Source organism: Adiantum capillus-veneris, chromosome 4 (genome assembly GCF_014529385.1).
Source record: "Adiantum capillus-veneris isolate H3 chromosome 4, ASM1452938v2, whole genome shotgun sequence".
NCBI classification, from domain to species: domain Eukaryota; kingdom Viridiplantae; phylum Streptophyta; class Polypodiopsida; order Polypodiales; family Pteridaceae; genus Adiantum; species Adiantum capillus-veneris.
Window position 1 is genome coordinate 165,097,681 of NC_140934.1, and position 6,914 is coordinate 165,104,594.

Here is a 6,914-nt window from a genome sequence, read left to right on the forward strand (position 1 = left end):
ATGAAAAAGTTTCATTGTTTGTCCCTATAAGTGATTAATGTTTCACCTTCTATTATGGTTCAAACGTTTCAGCAAGGCTTGCAAATGATTGCAGCGGTCAGTATTTAGTTTCTTTTTTCAGAACTATTTACATTCCTCTTAAATGTGTGCTACGAGCATCACACACATGGCCATGTATATACAGGTTCGGATCTATTTTTTTCTAAATGCATGCACACTAGGCGTTATGGGCCCTAGTGTTTAGCAAACACTGATTTGGAGCGGCATGCATATTCATCACATCAGTTGCTTATGAAACATTTTGCACTCTATGTGCAATATCTCTATGAGATTACTTTTGGGTCTACCAATCACCTATAGAGGTCATGGCTCGGTTTGGGTGCTTGTGGATCTTCCAAGATATTCAAGAAATTGTTGATTTCTCAGCAAGGTTGTACGATATGGTGAACCCCATTTACCAGTCATCTGGGAAGACTGTCTGTAAGTAGTCGAGAGAAAGTACCTCACTTACTGTTGCTTTTCATCCCGCATTGGATGGGTAGCTTACACGTATTCTTTGCTAAAGGATCTGCTAAGAGCATACGTTAGCACAACGCATTCTGAATGGGTGATTCTCTCCCTATCCTAGAATTTGCTTAGGTTAGGTTTTCAACTTTGACCACCTGTTGTGGTGGGGTTGAATACCGTTTCAATAGTTTCATAAGTCAAGGACTTAGTAGGTGTGCTGACAAAGTATGTTGGCCTGTAACCCACATTAGGGGTGAACATGTAGTTCCGTGTGTTCCAAAATGTTTAAAAGTCTGACCTAAGGACACTCCCTATTCTATCCCTTCGTAGCTATGAGCGTTTCAAGATACTCATGCTAGTTGGAAATCTGGCTCACAACTTCATGGAAAGCTAAGCCAAGTTTTTCTTGCATTATTCCAGTACCTTCAGAAAGTCTGAAAACTGGTTATGCCTTTAGACACCTCTTAGTTGTGGTTACTCCTTTAAAGTACTCAAGTGAGTTATAAATTGAGTTACCATTTAGATACAAGTGGTTGCAAAAGGACAACAATGTCGAAAATCAAGATGTTGCTCTTGGTTTCATTGAACCTCCTCACTGCACCAAGTATCAGTCATATGGACAATTGGCCTGCGTATGGGATGCCAACAAGGAAAACATCAGTGTTCTTACGACGATACTACCACTTGTGTTTTCAAGGACGAAAACGCTTCTCCAAGGGGGGAGTAATGTCGAGCCAAGGGCTAGAGGGCAGGGCCCGACCTAGGGGAGTCGGACTTAGGCTAAGGGCCCAGCCGGACTGAAGGTGTGGATAGGGGATCAGTTTAGGGCAAAGGGCCATGGGCTCTCCTATATTAGGTTGGCTGGGAGGAGGATCCGATATTCAGTCTCCCCACGGCCTTTCAGTAGACCTTTGAGAAAATTTATGGTGCCATGGCTAAGCATGGCAAAGCTCAACTTAAAATACAAATTTATAAAATTGCAATGGAGGAAGATGATCTTGCTAGTCTAGTCGATAGACTCAAGAGAACCACATAACCACTTAGTTAACATGATTCACTACCAAGTAGAAGAAGACAAAATAACTATGCTTCTAAATGGCCTCCTTAATCTTATCACATCTTAAAGCACTGAGACCCAAACTTGCATTGTAGTCTATAATCTCTCCACTTTAAGAAGAGGAGAGGAGTTAGGACTCTATCTAGACAAACTCTCTATTTGTTCCAAATCTCCCTTGTTTCTCCCCTTTTCTTGGTTTGAATTTTGAAAATTATAGCTTGCTTTCCATCTCTTACTCCACTCTCAAATCCTTAGCACTTCAATTTCCTAGCTTAGCATGGTCTTGTTCTTGGAGCGTGAAGAATTGGTAATGTAGTCAACAAGAAACAAATATTGAAAGCTACATGTTCGACAAGAAAATCATCATTGTGAAGCTAGATGGAGCTGAACTCATGTGTATCAGTTGCGCTAAATGCACGGTGTTGTGATGGTTCAACCATCACCTGCAGAATCAAGAAGTTGTTCTCATTCTCTACAAGCTGGAAAGACAAGCAGTGCAATATGTCCACATACATTGGGCATTGGGCTAGCTTCATGTTCGTTGCGACGTGGTGTCTAGCTTTTTGGCATTGGGCATTGGGCTAGCTTCATGTTCGTTGCGACGTGGTGTCTAGCTTTTTGGCATTTGGGATTGAAGTATTGCACAATGAGAGCTCCTCATTTTTTTACTAACAGAAGACAAAATATAGTTTATTGAAAATATGTACCATGCATCATTCAACAAAACATGTACTGCATAACGTTTACAAACATTGGTGTCAAATATCGAATCTCTATAAGAATGTGCAATGGCCGAAGAGTGTTACTAGAATCAGTTTCAAAATGCAATATTTAAAGCGGAATACCTACCTGATATCTGAGTGGAGTATCTCCGAAGTGTGCAACGCAAACCAATCTTTGTTTGCAACTACCAAAAAACCATATGACAAATAAGAATTCTCATCATGTATTGAGCGAAAGTGGGAAAACTAGAGCAAATAGTGCACGTCATGCAAAGGTGCCATACAAAAGTATGGTGGAGAGTCGACATTGTGCCTCTCCAGAAATAATAACGAACGAAAGCCGTGCCTTGCCCCATAGATTTTATGTGTCGTCCAAGCAAACACATACACATGGAGATTCAAATGCAAATGACAAACCTTTCTGAAACTATTGTTGGGTATTCTCCAACACTATGTGGGGCTGGTGTTGACCTCGAGCTGGAGAGCTTGTTATACAATTAGAGAGTGTCTGCTATCAAGGGTGAAAGCTAGTAATGGTTCTTTCATGTTGAGGATAAACGTGAAGTGATTGCTATTTGAAAAAAAGTAATGATTGTTCTAGGAAAATTAGCATTAAAGTGTGTTTTTGAGTATTCAATTTGATATTATGCAATAATGTCTAACTTTAGATAGGGTACTAATGACAACATCTAAAAATTACCAAGACCATTGGATGAGTTAAACTACTTGATGGCAGCCATAGAAACCACCTCCATCGCTAGCTAGGTACAATTGTGCTATCTTGAAGTAATTGTGGATTGTATAGCCTGTTCATGATTAGGTATATACCAAGTTGAGTCTGACATTGCCTTGAAAATTTGTAGGATATTTTTGACTTTACACAAACAAACATAGCTTATATATCGTGTGTTTCATGATATTTCCTTGATGTTACAGATAAAGGTATGAATTGCTAATGTGAACAAGGGTTGTCACTAACGTGCAGACAACGACACTGCCTGCTGAGAGAGAGAGAGAGAGAGAGAGAGAGAGAGAGAGAGAGAGAGAGAGAGAGAGAGAGAGAGAGAGAGAGAGAGAGAGAGAGAGAGAGAGAGAGAGAGAGAGAGAGAGAGAGAGAGAGAGAGAGAGAGAGAGAGAGCGTCAATCAGCTTGCTTTCGTCTCTGGACTCCTCGCGCTGCTTCTATCGAAGTGCTATTTTTATTACAAAGCAATTTGATTTTATAACTAAGCATTGGAGCATCTGAAAATAGCCTAAAAAAGCCTAAAAAGAAGCCTAAACAAGTGAAAGGGTCACGACGGCTTTCAAAAACAATAAGAAAGTGATAAAATTGATAGGTTGAATTAAACTGGTATCAGTGTTTGGGAAAGGATTGCCTCAGCTTAGTCTTGAGCCGATTGAAAATCGAGACTCGGTAGTTGCAAACCATGGTAAACGGAAGAAAAACCGATGAAATATGTGAGAAAGTCATTGAAAATTTTTGCAAATCTTAAAATTTTTGCTAGTATTTCTGGTTTTCTTCTTTGTGAGGAGGAAACTCGATCAACAGCCGCTTAATAAAAGAGACTTTTTCGAACGTTAACACTGACTGGAATCAAAGCTATAAAATGCAAGAAATGTAAAGCCATGTGAAGTTGTGAAATGAAAGGTGAAATAAAAAGAACTAATTAATATATGTGTGTGTGTATAGAATTTATTAGAATTATGCAAGGTGAAGCTTCACTTTAGCATTCTAAAACAATAGAATGCAACAAAAAACAAGGTGAGAACTCACAGTGGCCTGCATAATGGCAAAATTGGAAGGGACTACATTCCCAGGAATGTAGGTGACCACATGACGATTGGCGGGGAGCCGGGGGCCATGGTGGGAGCCTCATTCCTTGGGAATGGTCACCGACAAACCATTCTCATTGGTCATAGTCAGGGGAGGAGGGCTAGGACCTAGCAGTGATCACTAACGTGCAGACAGGCAATGTAGGAGAGGTGCAACCAAGATGCCTTTCGATGGTTGATGTGGATGCCTTTGATTGGCATAGACATCTGATTTTGCAGACTTATGAGCGCTGACCTGGAGTGGTTTGATTGCACGCATTCAAATTACTGGTGCTGATTTGTCATCTGCAGGATAGATCCCAGAATTTGATTTGGGAGGCGATGATTGTACCTCAAGGTCCTTTAGCTATCGTAGCTAAAAGGCGCGTCCAACACCCTTGCGAGACTTGGAGAAACTGAGTTGACACAAGTTTTGGCTTTCAAGAGCACTGAGCCAGTGGAGATATTGATCAGACCCACCATCAGGCTGAAACATTCAACTAATGAGTCATGTTTCAATTAGAAAAACCTAGTTTAGCTTTTAAACGAACATCATCTAAAATTGTCTGCGTGAGCTTGCCGTTACGTTTTTGTCTTACTTCTAAGTATGGTGGTAGCGTAGAGAAAATCATTCTCTTTAACTCTTCAAGTTGTGAAGGGAGTGTCTCCTTGGCTGCATAGAGAAAGGCTACAACAACAATAGATGAAGAATGGTAGGCAAGAAACCTCATCTCTGCACCAAATGGAGAACCCTTAAAAGCCAATGCTTAAAAAGACAGAATGATGCATACTGCAACATGTCGTTCACTCACCTTGCATTGCAGAGAGAATCAAATCAATGATACGAACTAGAATCAATGCCATTCCTTAAAAGTCTACACTTGCAAAGAAAGTAATCCACATAAGAAACTGGCATTACAAAGATCACACAACATTCAAGTGTGTTGAGTACTAGTAATTCCATCCTCTGCATGGTCTCAGGTTTAAAGAGACCATCAGGTGCAACTTGCATGAGATATATACCAGACATGTAGAGATATAAAAAGATTGAAAAATTGCTGAAATCTTAAGAAACGCTCAAAGAGCATGCTACCACTATGAGTTCAACTGTCCTGATTCTAGCTGCACAAAATAGTGCACATAAAGATATTCTCAGCGCTCAATTTGCAAGGTACTAAACGACTAATAAACCCATAACGATGACGCCTGGAAATAAAGTAGCAAAAATATAAGATTGAAAATGAAACATGAAGTTCAAGAATTATCGGGACGTCTACTTCTTCCATTTTGGCAGTCAGAGGATATAGATGCAACATATAGAAGTTGAATCATCCAAGATTTCCCCATCTCCAAATTATTTATGATTAAATCTTGCCAATGAAACTTGACAAAATAAAGCATTTCATTTATTCATATAATTCAGTTGACATACCGAAAATTGGCAGCGGGAGAGGAAGCGATCGACATAATTCATAGAGAGAGGACTTGTCAGTGGGCGAGAATTGTAAAAAACATGAACCTTTATCCTTGCAAACATTGCTAAGTTAAGAAGTGTGAGACAAATACAACTCTTGCAGAAGCCTAAGGGAGAATTTAACTAGGCAAGACAATGGGGAGTGTGGACAAAACCAGATCAGATGAGGCCACAATGCACCCTACATATTCAACAGATAATGCACAACCACGATGTGGAAAACGAGCTTGATTAATGCAAAATTAATTGACGCAAATACAAATAGGAACAAGTGCACATATAGCTGTTTAGAAAGAGAGACCCCAACGTTTTCTATGCATAGCGTGTCTGATGGTTCAATCAAGGCATCTGATCTACATTGCTAGCAGTGAGGAGCTTAACGCATGCCCTGAAGCAACAGTTCTTCCGACCTTAACCATGACCGCTGGCTACAGTGATGTGCTTTTCACAAACACTATCTCCAGTATCGCACTTCAACATTGGTCTGCTGCACTACAACAATTGCCACCATGTCGTCCATGCCGTGTAGTAACGTCTACTGTGTCCTCTTCACAACCTGTGAAACACAGGTAGCTGCCAACGCACTAAAACCGCATTGACTTCTCTGCACAATCAACACAAAAAACTTGCAAGCATTAACTCCCTCGTCCACGCGTTGCAGGTACATCAGAATAGCAGGCTTTGAAAACATAAAACTAAAACCGCACTGACTCCCATACACAATCAACATAGAAAACATGCAAGCATTAACTCTCTCTCACACACAACCAAGCACACAGATAAGTGATGGCACCATGATCTCTCTCTCTCTCTCTCTCTCTCTCTCTCTCTCTCTCTCTGAGACAATCGTGTCATTGATCTTTTCAACGGGATTCTAACAAGCCCCAGATTGCGTGCCTGTGATAAAGACTACATAGCCTTCAAGAAGGTGTAGTCGTGCAAAATTTTTTCTTGGAGCCGTGACCCGTCTCAGCCCGTCTGCGTTCGGCCTCGCCTGTAGCGACCTTACTCTCGCACGCCTTTTCCCAAGCCTAAAAAAGTGATGGCTGTCCACGTGGACGCTATCAGTCAAAGGATGCCTAAGCTAGCCCAACACTAAGGCCTTTCTTTAGCAGGCCAATTATGTGTGTGTGTGTGTGTGTGTGTAAAATTTACTAAAACTATGCAAGGTGAAGCTTCACTTTATCATTCTGAAATAATAGAATGGAAGAAAAGTAAAGACATGTAAGGTTGTGAAATGAACGGAAAGTCTCCATCATGCACTAAAAACCCCAACACAACACTAAGGTTTCTTTTGGAAAGCCAAAAATGTGTACCATGCCTAAATATCACTACCTAGCAAG

The 6,914-nt window shown here is 40.7% G+C and overlaps 1 pseudogene; it reads right to left on the minus strand.

Annotated features, from left to right (window-relative positions):
* Positions 1-4,460: 4,460 nt before the first annotated feature.
* LOC147460302 (cyclin-D1-1-like) lies at positions 4,461-5,634 on the minus strand (annotated as a pseudogene).
* Between the last annotated feature and the right edge of the window lie 1,280 nt (positions 5,635-6,914).